Below are 23,629 nucleotides of genomic sequence, written 5' to 3'. Positions count from 1 at the left end.
TTACTGCATACATAGTCAGTATGATATTTCATGCTATTTTCCTCTAGGAAAAAATGGATCCAGCACATGCCAAGCCTTTTCCACAGGTGGTCTTTAGCTAAATAACTGCCAAAAAGACATTCCTTGGGGGAGTTAGTAGGGGAGATTAAAAATCAGCTTTTGCTGTTGCTTTTTCAAACCCAAAAATACTGAACATTACTTGTAACTTTCTTGGGCTATTGTGGAATCTTATCATTCATGGATAAAGAGTAATTTTAGATTATAAAGAAGAGACAATTGAAAAATCATCTTTCAATTTAGTCGAATGATGCTTTTCTTAATTCCTGCCTACTTTGTTTTATGAGTATTTTACGGGAATGTTTTGATTGCCTGTTCATATGACAATTGAGGAAACTTGTTTTCACAGGCAAGCTAGAGCTCGATTTAACCACATTATTTCTAGTACTTATCTAATATGCACGTGTATCCAAAAGCATGTGGAGAGAAGGGCTTTAAAAATTTAAGGCACGCATTTTGAAAACCAAACATGGCAAGGGAACCAAGATTGTGTGTCTGTGGATAGTTATATTGACTTTCAAACTGCAAATGTTATTGGAAACTACTTTAGAAATCTTCCTTTCCTTTACTAAGGGTGTTGTTCGAGACTCTTGGCTCATGTACTTGGCATGAATACAAACAACATAAGGACAACCAAAAGGAAATTAATCCATCACAGTTCTAATTTCAATTTGTCTATTTTTATCATTCACATTTTTACCATCTGGAAATTTTTCTATCACTAGCTAAAAATATGATAATCCTTTTCAAATACTTTAGAACTTTAAAGATACACACAATGCAATTTTATTCTCATCTTGTATGGCATTATTTAATATCCTTAAAAAATCTGTCATTTCAAAGATTTTATGTATTTATTTGAGAGAGAAAGAGAGCTAAAGTGAGAGGAAAGGCAGAGGGAAAAGCAGATCCCTACTGAGTGGGAAGCCAGACATGGGGCTCAATCCCAGGATCTTGAGCCAAAGGCAGATGCTTAACTGCCTGAGCCACCCAGGCACCCCCCAAAATCTGTTACTTTAATGATGCTTTACATGAATGGATAAAACATGCACATATAGGTATGTGTAAATATTGATATTTGTATTTATGTGATGTCAAAAAAATCAGGAAAATTATATCTAAAATATCAAGATACTGGCTTGAGATATATTCATTTTTCATGACTGTCTGCAAACTTAAGTCAATTTCATATATCATTTTAGTATTATGACAAAAATATAGCTGTGAATATTTATGTAGTTTTAAAACCTGACCTAAGGTAATCAAATAAGTAGATATTTACAAAATAGAAAAATTCTAATACCACAATAAATTTTAACTATGTTAAAATGCTAGAGTTTAATATTTTTATTTGAAACAAATTTAAGCTAATAACCAGAGAATTTGGGCTTTCTCTATGCTCCTATGAACAATGTATATTGTTGTGAGTGCATATTTGTGTTTTTGGTTTGTATGTATATATAAAGTATGTAATTTATACATAATTGCATAGATAATGCATTTTATCGAGATATTAACTTATATTGACTTTAGGACTATTAAAATCTTGGATTTGAGGGAGAATCTCTTTTTTATCACGATATTTCCAATATTACACTGCATAATAAAGAATTTTTTAGGCAATGAGTTGCTTTTATACACCAGAAAATCAAATGGTGTGCATTTTTACTAGCATATCTATGGAGATGTGCCCATGTCATTCATTGATGAGGCTAAGAGTAATTTCTGAAGTTCGAGGGCATTTCCTTCTTTCTCTCTCTCTCTCTCTCTCTCATATCATGTACATGTATTTAAGATATTTGTTTCTCGGTTTCAGTGTATATGCTAAATGCTTTAGGAAAATAAAGAGTTGTCATTTTACAGAATAGTTTTTCTTCACTGCCTTCCTTTCTTTTCTCATTCTTCTTAAACATATTTTCTTTGCTGATATTTGCCTAAATATTTTTGATACCATAGAATCAAACCTCCCTTGTGTGAGCATGATGGGTTATTATCCTGATTCCACAGATTTTTTTTTTCCATTCAATTCCATTACTGCGTCTATCATTTTAATTTCCACATGTTTCTTGGTATTTTGGTGGATTTTTCTTTTTCTTTTTTTTTTTGACTGTATTGATTTGAGAGAGAGAGAACATGAATAGGGAGAGAGACAGAGGCAGAAGGAGAGGGAGAAGCAGAAGCAGTTCCCCTGAGCACAGAGACCCCCTCTACCTTAATCCCAGGACCCCAGGATCATGACCTGAGCCAAAGTCAGCTGCTTAACTGTCTGAGCCACCTAGGTGTCCTTTTGGTGTTTTTTTTCCTTACCGTATGTTCTAACCTGTTGGAAAACATTATGTTTGTTATATATTTATATTTTTATAATAAGCCTTCAATAGATTGAATAAGGATAATTATATAATTCCAATTAAAGTAAAAATCACAAATTTTAATAAGGAACAAAGTATAAACGTTATCTTTGTAAGTAAGTAATGTTTATTTTTGATCAAAATGACACATCATAATTATATACAAACTTGTGGAAAATGAGTATCAACTTCATGATGATAATAAATTAGCTTTGAAAAGCAAGACATTTTTTCTTTATTTGCAAAATGTAACCCATATAAAGTATGTACATATATGTGTACTGATGTATATAAGTAGATATCTTATGTATGGCCTATATATGTGGATATAAATGTTCTAATTGCCTTAAATTTTACTTCTTTCATAAAAGTCAAATCAGTTTTTTAAGAAAACTACTTTTATAAATATTTCACACCATATCTTTTGTTTAATAAGTATATCTCAATCTTGAACACATTAAAATAAATTTATTGGTCCATAAAACTTTCACGTTAAATTTCTAGTAATGTATTTTTTTGGAAGTGCTTTTCTACATCAGAATTCTGTAAACAGGAATGGGCTTACCATGTAGTTCTTTACAATAATTCTTTAAAAGTCCTACAATATATTGTCTGTTTTCATAAAGCTCATAATACGAGTGAAATGCCTGAGGCAAAACATGTCTGCTTTGCCTTCAAAAATGATACATCAAAGAAACACTATTTGCATATAAATATATGAAAATGTTCATAAATAAAATCTTTGTGCATTGAAATAAAGTGAAAAAGCATTCTTAAAGGTTTCTTTCAAAAGTTTCTTGAAATCACAATATAGGAACTATGGATCTAAAATAGTTGACAATGAAATCTTGTGATCTTCTCTCAAAAATCCATGAAGTGTATTTGGTGCCTAGTAGACAAAGACAAAACTTCTGGGAAATGATATTGCATATTTTACATTTTAGGTATGATCAAAGGTAGCACTTTTTTTTTTTTTTGGTTAAAGGTTAAAATTAGAGGCATCAATTTGGTGAATTTACAAAAAATAGTATGCTTTCTATAAAATATATATTACAGGGGATAAAAAATTATAGATGGGATAACATAAACCAAAGAATGTTACTAGAGAGTAGCAAATCAAAAGACTCTGAATGATGACATATCTAGTAACTGCCCTGGGGGATGCAGACTTGTAGAATGAAATAGATCACCTCACCAACCTGCATAACTGTGAGTGGCAAGTATTATTTGAAATCATTGAGTTTTGGGTTAGTTTGGTATGAGGTACTACTGTGGCCAGTTAGCTGAAACAGATACGTTGGGACATAGGAATGAAAAAATGGGTAACACTCTCTACCCAGCATGTTTTAATAAACAATATACCTATGTATAATAAGTAGCTTCATTAGATGGCATCAAAGAGAAAAGCTAAGCAGAAAAGAGGAATGGGAAATGTCGGAGGTATAATTTTAAATAAGGTAGTCAGGAAAGCCTCACTGAGAAGGGAGTGGTAGCAGGTCAGTTTCCCTAAAAAGCAAACTCTGAGAAAAAGATTTGAAGTATCAATTATCCTTCATGATGGCAACAGGGTGGCAGCTGTAGTTTAAAATATAATAATATATTTTCCTGTCATCTGGTAGAAGTATTCTCCCTTTTCTGAGATCTAAGACTTTTAAACCTACAGAATTAAGAGTCACAGCAAGAAGTGCAAATTCACCAAAATGGTAATTTAGGGTGATAAGAGATGAGACCACTCCTACAACCTCCTCTTGGATCCCAGACATTGCACTATACTAATTAGTAACATAGTGTTGGATCAAACATGAACTCTGCTGGGTGAGATCCTGTGAATGGAAAAGGGAAAAATATATGCCAATTCCAATGAATGTTAATTACTGCCCCTTCCAAGGTTGAAGAGGTCTGATCTAGTCATTTTCCACAGAGCTTAGGAAATTTGTAAGGTTTTTGGTGTCATATTGGAGGCTCAGCTTTGATCTTTCTTGCTGGCATTTGGTATCATCAGTAGCTGGATCAGCCTTGGTGACTGAGAGACCATACTGACAGACCCATGCCTACTCAGTTGATGCACCCATTTGCCAGTACTCTGGTGACTGATGACAGTGGTTGACTAAAGTCAATTAGCAAGTTATTCTCTACTTGATTGATGAATTGGGTCTATTCTGTGTTCAAACTTTCCTGGGGGATGTTAACACGTAAGTCAAAGATCTTCCTCATTGGGGTCCACTCCCATATATCCATCCATATGCCTTTTGCCCAGAATTTTTTAGCCTCATTATTCAAATATTCCAGGTCTTTGTCCAACCAGCTGGGTCTTTTGCCATTACTGTGGCTGTATATATTCTAATGTTGGGATTCTTCTCTTTCCACACCAAGTAGATGAGCAGATATAGTGCACATTGAGAAGATTTCTCTTAATATTTTTCAGGACATTAGCAATACGGCTGTAGTGTAGCTGCATTTTCAGTAGGTGCACACAACCCAAGTTGACTTACTTATTCACAGAGCAAACTCTGATTTTTCTGCCTTTGTCAGCTAGTCATAAAGGATCCCAACTCACAAGGCTGTAAGTGTAATATCTGATGGAGCACTGCTGGTACAACTTGCTAGAATAAATGGACCATGAAATAATGAGGTTTACTCCTACGCTTTATCTTGGGCTCAATAATAGATATACCATTTCCAATTTATAATGAGTTACTTCTGGACATGCCCAAATCTCTGAGTTGGTGAGTCTGTCAGATTCCAGCCCATATTGGACACTTCATATGCAGCATTACATGGAACCCATGTTTGAATGTTCTGCAGGTTCCAGTAGCATGTTAGGAGCTGTTTTTTTAAAAGGTACATAATTGTCGCTTGCAGAAGATATAGTATTGCTCCAGAAACCAAGAGCTTGACATATACCTCACACTCTTTTTTTCACCATCGACACCTCCAACAACTTACAGTCCTGGGACAATGAGTCAAGCAGCTGTTCTATTTGTTTTATAGTCTCAATGAGCTGCACATCCTTTCCTACTCTGGGCCTACTCAAAGCTGGCATCATTCTGTGTGATTGATTTAGTCTAAGGGCCAGATCATTATTCCCAAATGTAGAATGCATGGTCTTCAGATCCCAAAGAAGCTGATCACCTATTGGGCCTCCTTTTCTGGATTCTTCTTTGGGATCCAAAACTTTGCCTTTTATTTCATGGTGGAGTTGTGACATGTCTCTGACCACAAGAACCTTAAAAGTTTTACCTAAGTGGCAGCAACTTGAGTCTTCATAGAGTTTATCTTCCATTCTTTAGGTAGCATGTGTTTTACCAAAGCCTCCAATATGTTTGTTGCTCCTTTCTTAATTGGTCCAGTTAATAGGATATTATTAGTATCATGGGCATTGTGATATTTTATGGCATATTTGACTGCCTCAGTCCCCTTTGGACAATATTATGACAGAGGGTGGAAGAGTTAGCATTATCTGGGAGAAAGACTGTCAAAATATACTCTTGTCTATTGTTGCAACTATTTCTGATCTTTTCTGTGAGAAAGCAAAGGAATATTTTCCAGATCAATGGCCACATATCAAGTACCTGAAACAATTATCTTTTCTAGCAAAGAGAACTCATCTGGCACAGTACTACAACTGGGCCACCTGCAGTGAGTTTATAGAAGCCCATCATCATCCTCCAGGATCTGGCAATATGGGACCCGTGCCTTGTGGGTGACACAGATACCACAGAAGGCAATTGCCTGCAACTCGTTTCAATTTTCAGTTGGGAGGTAATGTCTGTATTTTCCTACCTTCCAATGCTCTCTTACTGCTGAAAACCACAGCACAGGCTGTGTGAGCAACAAATAGTTTTTCTTAGATGTCCTTTTACAAGCAGAGGAGACCCAGGGAAAACCGCAGTTCTAAGCAGAGCACCAAGATTTACTTCCCAGTTGGAATGCAGACGGCTTCAATTTCCTCACCCCCATGGCAGCCAAAATTGCAAAGTGTTGCCGTCTTGCTCTAAGCTTGTTACTTCCATGGGCCTTTGTCTTCAGCCTATCGTTGCTTTGGTTTCTCTTGTTTCTTCCTCGAGGAGTTACCTTATTTTTAAGAAGCTATGTTTTGTTTTATTTTTTAAAATCTTCTATCAATGGGAAATATTTGGAGAGGGCGTGTTCAATTGTAAACATATAGGATCATTTGAAGTAGATATCTCCAGATACTATTTTCATGTTCATGCCATTATTCTTACTTTCTAAGATTGACAAATATTAAAGGAGTGACTTTACGTAATTCTTTGCCCCCCTCCCCATAAATATGTTCCCTGGAGTTCTTGTTCACAAGTTGTTTATTTCGCCATCTAAAACCAATATTAGTATCTTGGCTATATGGAGCCAAAACATTTATAATGAATGAATTTATTTGGTATAAAAGTTTTTACGCTATTTTTGTTGATTCTAACCTAATTAAAATCTAAAACTATTTATCTGTATATTCTTTAGATATTATCTACCTTTTTAACTGCTGATAAAGAGAAACATGAAAAATTTTAAGGATCATAATATCTAGAGAAACTGAAATCTGTGTATATATTTGTGTAGCGTGTTTCCCTAATTATGTGTATGAGGATCTCTGTTTTTTTCTTTCCTTTTTTTCCTCTAATTTATGCTCCCTCTTTCAAATTTTCGTCTTTTTTAAAAGATACTCAGTTAAAGTTACTTCTTCAAATGAAAGCTAAGTTGAGCCAAATACATTTTAGTGTTGACCCAACAAGTTAAGTCAGGAGATACTAAAAATAAATTTTTGTATACAAGAACAATAATCATTTATCAAATGTTCTGAGATGTGTGGTTTCTTGTGGGTGCTTAGTGTATACAGCTGAAGATTGCCATTCAAAAATTATTTGAAACCTTTATATTTAGATTGTAGAACACTTGCAAGACCTGTGATGAGGATATCTCCAAAGTGTGCAAGGAGCACCAAGTAGCAGTAGGTTAGGATGCATAATTGTACTGAAATACATGCATTCATTAAAAATACGCAAACAATTTATGCAAACACTCTTATTTTCCCAGAATTTGAAAATGATTTCATCTTCGATTCTGATATAACACTTAAAAAATATTTCCCCCTTAGGAAGATGAACAGCAACATATACATGGACAGTTGATGGGGCTATTTGCTTGTTTCCTTCTTGTGAGCTCTAATGGTTTCCCGAAGGACAATTTTCAGTGTTCCCATCTTTTTGTTTTTTTGCTTTTTTGTTTTTTAAAGACAAATACATTCTCCAAGGATTGTGTTTCTCAGAAAGCAAATTTATAAGGCAATTTATAATCAAGAGAGTACCAATAAATGCCAATTATAAATGTACAATTTATAAATGTACAATTATAAAATGTAACCTTAAATAAAGAGATGACCTTGATGGTTTCTTTGTTGTTGTTTACTTAACAAGGAAGAGTAATCGATCATTTCCTATTATTTTATCTCTTGCCTAGTCTCAACCTCTCAATTTCATGCAATTTACCTCCATGTTTTCTAAAACAGATGGAGATTTTTTTTTATATGGTTTGGAAAGAAACACTCAGCTGAGTGCCTGGCCTCTATTAAAAGTTCAGTGGTCATTCTATGCTTATTTTTCCCTTTTCTTTTACTCAACAGCAACTTTTAGTCATTCCTTCTCTGTGGTTGCAGTGGACTCAGAAATAGGTTTGCAGGAAATATTTGAAGGGAAAAAATTCTTATAGTAATTGAATAGAAGACTATAACAAATTTAAGTCTGAGTTAACTATAAAGGAAGGAGACTAAAACTTTTTTTAAAGCACATTTTTATCATAAGAAATCAAAAGCCTTTTCTTGACATTTTCTTTTCTCTAAGATCATAGTTGATTTCTCCTTATCCATAGTTGAATTATGCTCAGCAGAGAATGTTGAACTGAATTGCCTAAAGTCAGTCTTGCTGACCTTGATAGTAGGAATAGAATAAATTCTGAAGCAATAAGTTGATATAGATTTTTACTCAGATTATAATAGAGTTTATTCTTGAAAAGAAAAAGATAGGAAGATAGTGGTCATAAGTTCCTAAAATTAACTAACGTATTTTTGATGGAAATTAAAGATTTTATGTCTGAACATAAATCTCAAAATGGGAAGTAATTTTTATTATGGGATTTTCATTTCATTCTATTTTTTAATTTAAATAGTAAAAAATAAGTTAGTGGAAAGTAATCATGATAAGTCAATAAAAAGTTATAGTTAAGTCTACCTGGAAGCAAAGCAAATAAGTTGACTGTGACATATTTCTGCCATCCTAAGATATTCATCAAAAATTTTACATAATTTAGATTTACTAACAGTCACTTAAATGACAAATTGTTACCAAAAACAAATCAGTAGGTTAGTATATATCTTGCTTTGATCCTTATTAACTGCTATTAGCTGCTATTATAAACATTCTTAAGGTTCATAATTTTAAAATCTTATCAATATTGTTAGTAATTCCTGCTGTGTCTCTGCGTACATTCCAATATTTTGGCTATAGGAAAATCTTTCAAAAGATATAGATGAGTTATTTGAAGTGACCTATATCCTTCAAATGATTATTTTGGGATTTTCATAGCCATGTCACATGGTTCACCTTTTTTTTGAGGGAGAGAAGGAAAGAGTGATAATTGTATTTTCTATGTTCCTGAGAGTTAGAGACATTTAATGAGTCCTTGTAATAATTTGACTCCTGAAGCTGTTCTTTGAACGGAAGCTGCACTTCAGGTATGAATGTGCCACTACCACCATCATGTTGGTCTGATTGTAGTAGTGAGGATATGCTACATGGATACGTGTGCAAAGCACAGAGGAGTCCTCCTTGTGAAGCATCCTCCTGCCCATCTGCTCTTCCTGACAAACCTTCGGTCAGATCCCTGCCAGACACTGCCTTCCCCAGAGACATGCAGTGGCTTAGCCGGGGGTTTTGCTGTCACTGAAGAAAAATCACTATCTGGACATCTGACGAGTCTCTGAGGATTTGGTTCTTATGGATAGCTTGTTACCAAGTGTTGCTTTTGCGCCTTATACCGTATTTAAATGCTGCAAAATTTTCTTAAAAACCTGAAAAATACATGAAAATGGGCTTAAATGATTGATACATAAGAGATACTATAAGTGCAGCTTTAAAGTGTGAGCTAATAGGTAGATTCTTTCCCACATATAAAGAAAGTCAAGGTTGTAAAATGTCAAATGATAAGCTGAGGATCAGATGGGAAATTGGTTAGAAGTGAAATAATTATGATGAAACTGGCTAGAATCTTCTATCATTATGCCATATATTTTAATGCTTTTGTCTTAATACACATTTCTCACAAGTTCACTGTGACTGATTTAACTCATTCTATTTGTTTCTTTACTGTTTCCTTTCAGTATCCTAATGTAAATATTTAATTTTTACCTAAGTATTGATATCCCATTTTAGAGATGAGGGAAGTGTGGCATAGCAAGATAAAATTACTTGCCTGGGATCATACAGCTGGTAAATGGAGGAGTCAGGATTTTAATCCTAACTGCAACTCCGGATACCATGTTGTTAACCACTGTGATACTCTGTCTTCCCTTGGCCTGATGTTTTATAGAACACGTTATTTGGATTGATTTCTTCATTGATTTCTTCATTAGCTAACAGTAATTGTGTGTTACTCTGTGTAATAGTCTATAGTAGGTGGTAAAGTTGCCAATAAAAAGAAACAGGTCCTTAAGAGACTATTTCCACATATGACTACATAGTAAGTGTTATCTCTTGATGAAGAGATTCTCAATATTGTCTAGAAGCCACAGCCAAAAGAAAGAAATCATTGAGATAAAGAGATCCAGCTGTAACTTATAAAGAGAAGCCTCTGCTAAAGCCTATGAAGAGAGTTTCATACTTCTCCCAGCCCAAACCCCTCAATAGTTATGTTTCCTACTTAAATTGTTCATGCTACATTTTGAGCCCACTTCATTTAGTCTTTTTCTTTGGTAGAGATGGGTATAGTGGTCTAATCTTCCTGTGTTTAGACATTTTGCATATTTGGAAATTATTAAATTATATATTTGAAATGACTAATTTGCTGGTTAATTAAACTCAGTTCCTTTCCCATTTCCCATACATTTTACTTCCCAGTTCCTAAAATACATTTTAACAAAGGATTACTGGTTAATATTTATGTTGAAATATAATTTCAGCCTGCCATAACATTTCTATTGTAAAATCAATTGCTTATATTAGGAGAAATACATAAAATACATTTATTTTCCATCTTAATGTTGGATTTGTTCTATATTAAAAATGTTTAGTATAGAGGAGAATAGAAATATTGGGATTATTTTGTAAACAGTAAAATGAATGAGTAATTAGACAGCTATTGGACTGTGATTTTAAAGCAGCAGAACAATGCTATATGGTACACTGAAGCATCTGTTTTATTCTTGTTCAATGTCAGGGGAAGTCATTGGTGGTTGTAACTGTCAAGGTCTCTGTTGTAGCTCTGATGTCTTGCTAAGATGTTTAAAAAGAAGATCATACTTATTTAAATGCCCAACCCCAGGACCTAGTGTTACCTATCTATTCATATAAAAATGATAGCAAATAAAAATAAAGGATATCTCACAAATAAAATTAATATTCTTTTATAAATTTATCAGAATCCTTTACTTTAGGAACAGAACACATTTTATTCTTTGGCATGAATATGCCAATTATATTATATCCTATATATTCATCAAATAGCTGATTTTAAAGTAACACAAAGCCAAGGTAACAAAAACCAAAGTGTTATCTTAAAATAAATATTATTGACATTCTAAGAATCCACTGGGAAATGAAATAAAGAAATCCTTGCCTTCTAGCTTCCCAGCATCACTGCCCTTATAGTATCTAAAGCGCTCTAAAAGAAAAGAAGTGATTAGAGATTTGATGGATGAGCCCCTCAATTTATTTCTTAAAAAGTTATTTTACAGCTAAAGCCACATGAATTGCTCAAAGTCAGACAGCTAGATGAATTCTTTATTGAGATGACAATGAAAATAATTACATTGTTAGATTGTCAGCTTTTTAAAAAACTCTTTTGGCAATCCAGACACACTGACATTAGTAACAAAGAGAGTGAACATTTTTTAAAACAATGTCCTTTAAAATTTTCCAAATACTATATCATTGAATTGCCACTTTGGTGTGATTACTCAAAATAAAGAATGAATTTTTTGAGACATATCAGGTAGTGGAAGAAAAGACCTTTAGTATTAATGAATTTAAAAGAAACATTTCAATTGTCTAGAGGGCTTTCTCCCTCATTTTCAATATTCCCTATTTATCTAATAAAAAGCATACTCGAATATGGTTAGCTAATTTAATGTGCATACACTAGGAAATAATGAAATTTATCATTATCACCTGTTCTGACATACTTGGCAATAATGAAATTTTAATCAGAATATAAGTAAGATTCTATGGAAAGAATAATTAAGATATGCTAAGAAAGAGACTTAACAAAAGAACACTTATTTTGTACAATCTTCCCCCTTTTTACTCTTTTCACTTTTATTTCAAATATTCAAAAAGAAATGAAAAATAGTATGAAATTACAAACTATTCCTTTTATTTGATACATCTGTCACTCTTTAATGTTTAATACACATTTTCTTTTGTTTAATGTAAGCCTATAGCATATGTTAGCCACAGAATATAAGAGAAACATTTTCTAGTGAAGAAATCTCAGTTTCTTATTGGAAATTCAGATTTCCCATTTGAAATTATGCCTTTTGTTTCTACATCTTGATTTGGTACATATACCTAACACTTAAAATGTAATTCCTTATGACCAAATTCTGGACTGCATTTGCCCTGATGGATTTCTAAAGTTGGAACATAGGTAATTTTAATTTACTTTAAATAGAAAAATCTTATTTTCAGAGAAAAAATGTAAAGGAAATGCTGCTTTTATGGAATGAAAGAAAGTATAAACTAGTTACTCTCATATCGAAAACCTAAGTTTTGCTGCAACTTATACTGTTTTTTATTATTGGTTAAATAGGGCACTTGGGTGGCTCAGTCAGTTGAGCATCTGGCTCTTGGTTTCAGCTTAGGTCATGATCTCATGGGTCATGAAGTCAAGCCCCACATGTGTTCTGCACTCAGCAGGGATTCTGCTTCAATATTCTCTCCTTTTGCCGCTCGCTTCCCCAATAAAGAAATAAATCTTAAAAAAAAAAACCTTAAATATAGAATTTTCCTCTATGTAATCTTCACATCAAAGATAAAAAACTGGATGAAACACTACCTTTATTTAATTTCTCCATGTTACAGAAAGTTAGGGGACTGATATATATATATATATAGATAGATATAGATATAGATATAGATATAGATAGATATATACACACATATAAACATATATATACATATATATTTTTTTTTAGGTTTTTATTTTTTTTTATTTGAGAGAGAAAGAGAGAGAGAGCATGAACAGGGGGAGGGGCAGAGAGAGAGAGAGGAAGCTTCCCCACTAAGCAGGAAGCCCGATATAGGGCTTGATCCCAGGATCCTGAGATCACAACCTAAGACAAGGGCAGATGCTTAACCAAGCCAACCCAGGTGTCCCTAAAGAGAGAATCTTAAGCAAGCTCCATGCTAAATGCAAATCCTGACTCGACAACGTGTCATGATCTGAGCTAAAGTCAGCAGTCTTAACTGCTGCTTAACTGAGCCACCAAGACACCTCTAGATACCCTTTTCTTAATATCTATGTTGATAGTTATAATTTTTATTCATATTTTTCCTTCTTGATCAGTTAGAAGTTATTCTGTATAATATTTTTCAAATCCCTCTGCTTTCTTAAAACGGATTTTTCTTCTTTCTTTCTTTCTTTCTTTCTTTCTTTCTTTCTTTCTTTCTTTTTTTTTTTTTTTTATGAGAGAGTGTGTGTATGAGCAGGGGAGAGGGGCAGCAGGAGGAGAGAGAGAATCTTAAGCAGACTCTGTGCTTAGCACAGAGTTCCACATGGGGCTCAACCTCATGACCAGGAATCATGACCTGAGCCAAAATCAAGAGTCAGATATTTAATTGACTGAACCACCCAGGCACTCCAGGCAGATATTTTTTAAATATACATTTTTATGGGAACTATGTTTCAAACTTTTTATTGACTCATTCTATGAAAACTATGTAACTCATATTGTAATCTAATAAAATTAATGTTGATGAACTATTTGAGTTAATAATATACTTATTGAATAGTTCAGTGGCTGATAGAAACCTCTTGCTACCCTAAAGTGCATCAATACTAGGGCTGGGATTGAACTAAGCAGGGAGTCCCTTCTGCTCTTTCCTCACACATCCCATGTATTATGTGGTTGGGAAGGCTTCTCTGGGCAAAGGTAAGTTTGCTTTTGCTCTTGAAAGTGCTTATTTTTTCTAGCAATGTCTCTGAGCTCCTCTATTTTATTGATACCTAAGAGGAAAGAACAATGGATTGGGAACTGAGCAACCTGGTTTCTTTTATTTGTCACCTCTATTACTAGGACTTTGGGCATATCCTTGATCTCTCTGCTTAAATGTCTGTGTTTATGAAACAGGACTATGAGGCTCCTAAAGTGTTTTCCAGATTGAAAATGCAATGTTTATGACTCTGTCAAAGTCTCATCTGTAACTCTCCTGACCATCTTAAAAATAAGAGTCTGCAAGCTGCTATGAACTTACTCTGACTGGATAAACCTAAAGATTCATCTTTTGGATAATCCAACAATTATAGTGTACTTAGCCTAATTAGGTGGTCAACTTCATTTCTTCCTTCCTTCCCTCCTTTCTCCCTCTCTTTCTCCCTCTTTCCCTTTCTTCCTTCCTATTTTTATAGGAGTATAGTTGGCACAATGTAACATTAGTTTCAAGCATACAAGATAGCAATTCAACATCTCCATCCACTATGCTATGCTCACCACAGTGTAGCTACTATCTGTCACCACAATGCCATCGTATTGTTAACTATATTCCCCATGCTGTGCTCCCCACTCTTGAGACCTACCCATTCCATAACTGGAAGCTGATATCTCCCCCTCCTCTGTATCCATTCTGCCCATTTTCCTACCTATCTTCCTTCCAACAGCCTAGGTAGTCAGCTTCTAAGGTGACAAATTCCAATGTAAACTTCAATGGTAGCGAGTATTTGTGATTTGAAAAATATCATTCTGTTTTCCTTGAAACATCAGAACTTTGTTTTATTAATCCAGTTCTATAACTTCATCTAATAATAGACTCAAACTTGCTTTAAAATAATGCTAATTGAACATTTACTAAAGTGTATTATTGAATTTAATTTCTGTAAAGAAGCAAAACCTATATTCTTACATCTGATTTTCTAAGTGTATTCTTTTTTTTTTTTTTTTTTTTATTCATAGAGACACAGAGAGAGAGAGAGAGGCAGAGACACAGGCAGAGGGAGAAGCAGGCTCCACGCAACAAGCCTGATGTGGGACTTGATCCTGGGTCTCCAGGATCACACCCCGGGCTGCAGGCGGCGCTAAACCGCTGCGCCACCGGGGCTGCCCTGATTTTCTTAAATTATATTTGACATCCTAGTCAGGAATCATTATAGCTCAACTGATAATTTTTGAAATAATACCTTGGTAGCATAATGGAGGATGAAATAGAAGATCATATACCAGATAATCTCTGCTATACAAAAGAGTAGTATTAAGACTGAAAGAGGGCATTGGTGATGGGATTTACAAGATAGCGATATATGGGAAAGTTATGTTGCCTTTTTTTTTAAGTAGGCTCCATGCCCAACATGGGGCTTGAATTCATGACCCTGAAATCAAGAGTGTGTGGTCTACCAACCCAGGCAGGCACTGCAAGAAAGGGATATATGGGGAAGTTAAAGCAGATTGCCCAAAGTGGTTTTAACAGGAGAGAAGCATGACATCTGCAATGACTTTCTGATGTTTGGAAAATTGATGAATTCTTGTGTCCCAAACAGATTTAAAGTAAGAAGTAGATATTTTGACTTAAAAGCTATACTTGGAAGATATAGTATATGCTAATATCCAAGTAAATGTTTCATAAAAGATAAATCAGTTATCACTTTTATCTTTTTTACTAGAAAATAAAATGCAGATGCAGAAAAACACACGAAGCAAATGTATGGTTCAATGAGATATTTTAAGATGGACACTTTTGTAACTACAATTTAAGTCAATATATAGAACTCAGAGACCTCTCCATGATGCCTATACCAGTTCTAATCCCCTCCTTTCTTCCCCAACTGATCATTATCCTGGTTACCACATCCTTGCACTCCTTTATAATGTTATGTCCATGTGAGAATCCCTAGCTAACATAATTTAGTAATTTTGCTATCTTTTAAGTCATCCATAGTCTGTTGAAGAATGCTGGGTATTTGCTCTGTAGAGTATCTGATGATTTAGATTTTGGAGTTAGTATACCTGTGTCTGCATGTGTCTTTTTTGTGATGTCATCAGAAGTTATCCTTAATGTGCAGGTCCATTAATTCATTGGAGGTTGCAAAATAAAGTCATATTCTCAGTCTGTTTATTTATTAATTAAGTGCTTTTAGAAAAAGACACTATTTGGTTATCCTTGGAATATTCAAACTGGAAAGCCATGATAAATGCTTGAGTTCATCCTTTTATTTGCAAGATAGTTGGTTCCCTATAATCCTTCAACATTAACCAATTACTTTTTTTTTCAGTAGTTTAACAAAAGTTATTTTTCATTCTCATGAAGTCCATCCCAGGACTGTGGGACTCTCCAGAAGAGCTGCTGTCTATGTAGGGGGCTCAGCACTGCAAACTACTTTGAGTTTCTGGTCCTTTTTTCTGTATGGGCTTCCACACCTGAGACAGGAAAAACACTGGAGTCTTGTACCAACAAATAAAGGCTTCAGCCCAGAACCAATGACGTTTTTAATATATTATGAATAAATGTATGCTATCATTGCCAATGAGAACCTCTTCAAATTGGCTCTTGAATCATTTTGACATGACTGTAATAGTCTTTGAAGGCTTCCTTGATGTCTGATATGGAGGTATTTTACTTTCATTCTGTTCATTTCCTGCTCCAGGCTTGGAATCAGCTATTTCTCCATGAAACCCTGATTTTGTTCAGTGCTAAAGGGAAATTAAAAACTCCAATCTGGGAATTAGGAATGCTCATTGTAACTGGATTGCATTCCAGAACTATGCAGTCAGCAAAGCACAATAGAAATGAATATCATAATAACAAGAGTTCATATATATATTTCTAATTCAAATGTAGTTCTACAGGATTTTTTTTAACTTAACTCTTCTATATTATGTTTATATCTCCTTTCTTCCAATCAAAAAATATTCATTCAGTATCCAAATGATGATATAGTTTGAATAACTCATAATTACCTATTTGCTTTATACATTAGATATCCAATAATCTGAATATTAATGCTACCACCTCCAATATAATTAATGAGAATAGTTAAAAATTTTTTTTCATAAAAACTCTCCTCATTTATTTCATGATTTTAAGAAATCTGAATATATAATAGCGTTCAAACAATACTCCCTCCATTTCAGAAAATTTTTAAAGAGGTTTTTAATTTATTTGGCAGGGGGAAGGACAAAATGACAGGGAAAGAGAGAATTTCCAGCAGACTTCCTGCTGAACACAGAGCCCAACCTGGGTTTGATCTCACAACCCTGAGAGATAATGACCTGAGCTGAAATCAAGACTCTGACACTTAACCAACTGAGCCACCCAGGTGCCCCCTCCCTCCATTTTAACAATTATTTAGTCTTACCCAGATCTACAGATATCCACAGGCTTACTATTGGCGAAGCCAAGTTTTTCTTGGCATTGTTTACTTTGGGACCATACTCCCATGTATGTGGTAATGTTTCAATATATAATTTTAATGCTTCTTTATGTAAGGAATTTTCCCAAATTGGTATTTTTAGTGTTTTTCCCTCCTCCTCTTCCTCCATTCTTTGTGCTGCTATTAATGTTTGTTGGGCCTTCCTTCTTGGATTTTCTTTGCTTATCTTCAATATTTGTCACTTTCTCTCTCTTCTTAACCTTTCATTTACTTCTGAATTTTTAAAATTTTCACTTCTTTATCTTCTATGTCTCCTTCTAAGTGTAAACTGCTATGTTTATTTTTGCTTATGTTTCTCTAATTCATTCTTTATTTCTGAAAAGATGGTTTCTTCTATTTTTTTTCTTGAATTCTATCAATATATTTGAGATTTTCTTTCATGTTTATTTTGATGTGTTTTTCATGGTTTAGGTAATTTTTAATGTACATTAGCTCATCTTAAACTAGAATATAATAGTTCATCTGCACAAATCTTTTGGCATGCTTTCATATAAGAATTTTGTATGGAATTTTACCTCAATACTTATTTCCTAATGTGATGTGAAATTATTTTTTTCTGAACTTTTAGCAGGAGGTTTGGAAGAGTTCCTAAACTTCTCTCAATCCCTTCTTCCCTATTTTTATCTAACACCAAAACTATAGAAGCTTGTTTTCTAAGATTTCCTGGTTCTGTTTCCTTCTTTACTTTTCTCTGAAAGTTTTCTTTCTTTCATCTCTATTATAATTGTCTTGCTCAATTTTGATTTCACCTCCAGGCAGTTTCTCCTTAGCTTAGGAGACCTAACTGTCACTTTTGAGATTTCCCAGGGGCCAAACTGCTTTTGCCTTTTTAGATGATTTTTACTATGACCCCCTCAACCCATCTCATATTGGTTTTGGTGAGAACATAATTAGTTTCAGCTACCTTTTTAAAATGGCACTACCACTGTCTGGCGGTGTTACATATTTTGGGCTTCTCCTTTTCTTACTTCTGTCTGACATCATGTTGCTTTTCTCTGCTTCCTTGCACAGAAGCTGATATAATATGGGTCTTGTGGTCATTGGTGGTTATCCTCAAGCAACTGTATTTTGAAGTTTACAGGGATACCTTGTCACCTTGCTTTGCTGTAAATATTGCTTATGAATTTTTGGATATACTTAGCTGTTTTATATGTCTTACTATCTATTGCTCCATGTTTATGAGAATCAAAAAAATATTACCATAACCATCCTCTTACAAAATCCCCTTCCTCTGCTCTCTTTTATTTTATTATTTTTTTGACAACATAGCACAGTGTTTAAGAGACTCTGCAACCAGACGTTATGGGTTCAAATCCCTATTTTATCATTTTAATCAGTGTTACCTTGGCACACTGTCTCCTGAACTCTAAAATTATGATAATAACAATGTATCTTAAAAGATTGTTATGGGATGAAGTGAATTAATTTTTAAAGCATTTATAATTATGCCTATACATGATAATTGCAATGTATGTTTGTCAAATAAATTTTAGCCTTAATACAGAATGTATTAGTCATTTAAATATGCAATTAATATATCATTCAAAACAGAAAATACTATCACTGCCATTCCTTTATTATTAAAAACTATAATTCATATTCTGATTCTCCATCTGTCATCCTATTAAAGAATAGGATAGTTATTTTAGGATACACTGAGATGGTTCTTTGATACTGGCCATTAATTGAGAAAATAATGATAATATTAATAACAAAAACAGCAGTATCAGGGGCTATTATCCACTAATATGATGGTGATTATTAATGATTACAATAGTTCAAAAGTTAAATAATTATGAAGAAGTAGGTAGAAACATAGGGATTCCATAAGAGTTCATAGAAGACTATAAAAGTGACATTTGCAAAAGAAAATGTAAAATATCTTTAAAAAGAGACTAGCTCTATAAGCGTATGAATCTAGAAGAAAGCATGCAAGTCAGTTACCTTAACAAGAACCATAAATGCCTTGTTAGAGAAAAGCACGGTGAATCAATCAGAGTTAGTGTACTGGCTAATGTGTTGTCTTTTGATTGGTTTCTCCATTATTGGCCTATCAAGGTTAATTTTGTGTGTGTTTCAACTTACCACAGGTTATTGGTTTGTCTTCTCATCCACAGCAGAATTCAAAATGAGCACAGCTTCCCCACAGAGCAAGTGCTATGAGCAGTGTAGCAGATCATCTGCTTCAAGGTCTTCTTCCTGCTACCAGGTGTGTTGCTCAACATGAGGCCAAGAGTGTGAACTATTTGCACTGAGAAAAAACAGCAGTGAAATCGAAAATAGTAGCATGTGGCATGAATATAAGTCAATTCTCACTGTGGTTGCATCCGGTTCTCTTCTGCATGATATGCTTTCTTCAACCTCAGAAAAAAAGGGGTCATTTCTTTTTTTCTCTCCTTTAAATCCCTCTTGCTTATTAAGTATTCTAAATTCCAAATTTACAACAGTGGCCCAAAATGAGCCTGCTAAACTTATGTGGCTTGGAATTCCAGAACAGGTCCCATGGCATGAATGTGTAAAGAGTAATTAGCATATGTGGTGAAAATTGGCAAGTAATTCTAATTCCCAGAAATTGTTAACTTAAAATATTTGTTTTGAATTTGCCATGAAGTTCTGAAGAATGTGACACTCCAGCACCAGGCTGTGTCTACAAACATTTCACAATAACTTGCTATCAATATATTATGTGATTATGTGCTTTTAAACAGGTAACATCAATGAAATTGTGGCATGAGCCATACACATTTGAGCGAATAATAAAAAATTGAATTGATTATCTGTCAAATTTCAAGATATTTTTGCCAATCAATATTTTGAAACATTCCTTATTTTTAGATGTGTTCAACAATTTATATTTCAAAATTTATGGTTAATTTTGGTCACATTTCACATATAGCTTAATTGTATAAGATGCAGTGGACTCATAGGCATTTCTTATGTCACTGTAAAGCCAGTCTAATTAAATTTTACTTTCCTCGTTATTAGTGTTTGTGACCACTTCTTAGTTTCTTGTTAGAAAATTAAGAACATTTTGATACTAATATTGTGACAAGTGATTTTTTTTGGACTGTTCTAATTCTAGAAAATATGGCACTGTTTTTCTTGTTGTTAAAAATATCCATGATCTGAATTAAAAAGAACCTTTATATATCCTATTGAGCACAAGAAAGTGAATAATACTTAGTCTTCAATTGAAGGTACTTATATAATTGCTTTCCTAGCCTTTTCTTCATATAATGAATTATCAAAAAGCTGTCATATCACTTTTAAAACATGTTTTGGCAAGAAATATATGACAGAAAATTACTTGCTTAGAACATATCTATGTGAGTGTATATATCTTTATATCCTCTCATATGGAATATACCTATTTACACACAAAATAATAATATATTTTATAGAAAGTTATAATTTGCTTCATTGAATAATAATTTGAAAAGTAAATTTAAGCTGTTAGATATTCAATTACATTTCTTTTGTGTAGCAAAATAACTTTAGGAATATTTTGATATAAAGCTAAGATATGATTTTTAGAAAGTTGGTAGATAGGGAGCTGGATTCAGGGGCTCAATGATATTGGTACCACATTTTAATTTTTATTCTATCTTTGTTTGGGTTTCATTTTACAAGGAGTCTCTTTTTACATGTGTAGGAACATGAATGCCTACATCCACAGATTCAGATCATCCCAGTAGCTACATGTAAATAATATAATTATAAATATAAATATGAATGTACAACATACCTTATGATATATCTTAATTCTTTTGATATCCATAGCAATCCTGTGAGATAGTTACTATATTTTAATATCAATTTTAGACATGAGGAAACTATAACACAGAAACGTTTAAGTGACTTACACAAGGTCATACAAGGTCACACAACCCTATTGTGGCAGGTCCAGGTTGCCAACCCAAAGGAGTCTCACCTTAGAATCTAAGTTCTTTACCACTCCACTTGTTTTAATCCACTCCATTAGACATGTGTCTAAATAGATGCACAAAAGTCCATGATTACTTAGCATTATTTATGCACCTACTCTCAAACTGATCTTTTTATGTCTTGAGATGGAGCAATAATTCACCAGAAAACACAGATGATGGATACGAAAAATTAAGAGGTTTTATGACAATATTGTCCAGTGACCTCTGGGTCACATATTTTCACTTTGGGTTGGGGAGGGAATGAAGGGCTTGCTGTTGGCTGATAATCCCAACATATATAGCTAATGAGTAAAGGATAATTTCTTAAAAGCAAAATATGTTTTTGTTTCTTTTACAAAAAAAATACCTTGAATTCTGCATGACTAAAATGATATTCATTACTTTCAGCTGTTTAACCACCCACATATCTGTGGTCTTTAAACTTGTCCATAAATTCTTTGACATTCCTCCTTCAGAAGATTCTCTTCACCTAAAGTGTGGATTTTGTGACTTACATCTAATCACTAGAATGTGCTAAAAGTAAAGGTATATATGACTTTTGGAGGAAGTCGTAAAGGGCATTACAGCTTCCTCTTCTCACTCTCAGCTCACTGTCTCTGAGGGAAACCAGCTGCTATGTCGTGAGGACACTCAAGCAATCGCACAGAGAAATCCATGTGGCAAGGTACCGAGGACTCCCACCAATTACTAATATGACTTGATAGTTCTCTTTAAAAAGAGTAAGACAAGGAAAACTTTTATATTTACCAACATGTTTATCATTTTTAATTCCAATTTCAGTGTAATTAATACACAGTGTTATATTAGTTTCATAGTGATTCAGTAGTTCTATGTATCATTACTTAGTGCTCATCATGATAAGTGTACTTTTAATCCCCTTCACTTATTTCAAACATGCCCCCATCCACCTCCCCTCTGATATGCTGTATTTTAAATGAGTACCCTCAGTTAATTTTCAACAAGAACATTTTTTATATGAAGCATACTTCAGGATACATGGTCCTAAAAGATATACATAAAACATTCCATCTAAGAAAAATAGAATATATTTTTTCTTCAAGTATACACAGAAGAATCCCCTAGTTAAAGCACATAAAAAATGTTACAAACTTAAGAAGACTGTGTCAGGTCTCATTTCATAAACAGACCAGAGCACAACTCCTTAAAACTCACCACATTCAGGCCAAGGAGCAAACACTGCACACAGCAGGCAAGGAGAACCTCTGCAGATGACTGGCTTGAAGGACAGAACAGCCACAACACAATAGCAGAGTACACACAGCACGCTTACCTAAAGTGCCAGGCCCTGGGCACTAAGTGACCTCTTCTTTCTCAGGCCATTGCTTTCAGAAGCAGGAGCCATAACTGGCTTTTCTAACACAGAAAAAGGCAAAAACTCAGACAAAATGCCAAGATGGAGGAATTTATCCCCAAAAGAGAAAAAGATAAGGCCATGTCCAGAAATCTAAGTGAAACAAATATAAGTAACATGCCTGATAGAGGATGTAATGCAACAATCATCAGGATTCTCACTGGGCTTGAGAAAAGAATATAAGACAACAGTAAGACCCTTTATAACAGAGATAAAAGAGCTAAAAAAAGAATCAGAGATGAAGAATGCAATAGATGAAATTAGAAACAGGCTTGATGCAATGAACAGCAGGCTGGAAAAAGAAGAGGAATGAATTAGTCACCTAGGAGACAAAATAATGGAAAATAATGTAGCTGAATAAAAGAGAAAAAGAATTATGCATCATGAGAATAGACTTACATACCTTAGTGACTCCATCAAATATAATAACATTCACATTATAGGAGTCCCAGAAAAGGAAGAGAGAGAAAAGGGGGCAGAAAATGTATTGTAAGAAATAATAGCTGAAAACTATCCTAATGGGGAAGGAAATGGACATCCAGATCCAGGAGGCACAGAACACTCCCATCAAAATCAACAAAAGCAGGCCAACACCAAGACATATTGTAATTAAATTTGCAAAATAGTGTAATAAAGAAAATAATCTTAAAAACAGGAAGACAAAAGAAGTCATTAATTTACAAGGGAAAAACCATAATGCTACCTAGAGATTTCTCAACAGAAACTTGGCAAGCCAAAAAGGAGTAGTATGATATAGTCAAAGTAATGAATGGGATTTGTGCATTTTTAGGAATTATCTGTTTGTTTGTTTGTTTTTTAAGTCATCTGACTTGTTAGCATATAATTGTTTATAATAATCTGTTATCACAATATGTATTTCTGTGGTTATCTGTTGTATTGTTTTCCATTTCTCATTTGGTTTTTAAGTCCTCTCTCTTTTTCTTCTTATTTAATGAGGTTAAAGCATTTCCAACCAATTTTGTTTTATGTGTTTGGAAAAACTGGTCATTATTTTCAATGTTATTGTTTATTCTGGTCTCAAT

At 33.8% G+C, this 23,629-nt stretch overlaps 1 long non-coding RNA gene across 2 annotated transcripts in view; it reads right to left on the bottom strand.

The window, feature by feature from the left end:
• LOC112671709 (uncharacterized) overlaps positions 1-22,593 on the bottom strand; it is a 48,574-nt gene extending 25,981 nt beyond the window's left edge. For both annotated transcript variants that reach the window (XR_007407730.1, XR_004811406.2), the window contains exons 1-2: positions 22,506-22,593; positions 19,353-19,518 (exon numbers count right to left, since the gene is read on the bottom strand). This is a non-coding gene — a long non-coding RNA (uncharacterized LOC112671709). The remainder of the gene's footprint in view (positions 1-19,352; positions 19,519-22,505) is intronic.
• Positions 22,594-23,629: the final 1,036 nt, after the last annotated feature.

Source organism: Canis lupus, chromosome 32 (assembly GCF_003254725.2).
Source record: "Canis lupus dingo isolate Sandy chromosome 32, ASM325472v2, whole genome shotgun sequence".
Classification (NCBI taxonomy): Eukaryota; Metazoa; Chordata; class Mammalia; order Carnivora; family Canidae; genus Canis; species Canis lupus.
The sequence above is the reverse complement of the archived record's forward strand: the minus strand, read 5'-3'. Positions and strand labels throughout refer to the sequence as shown.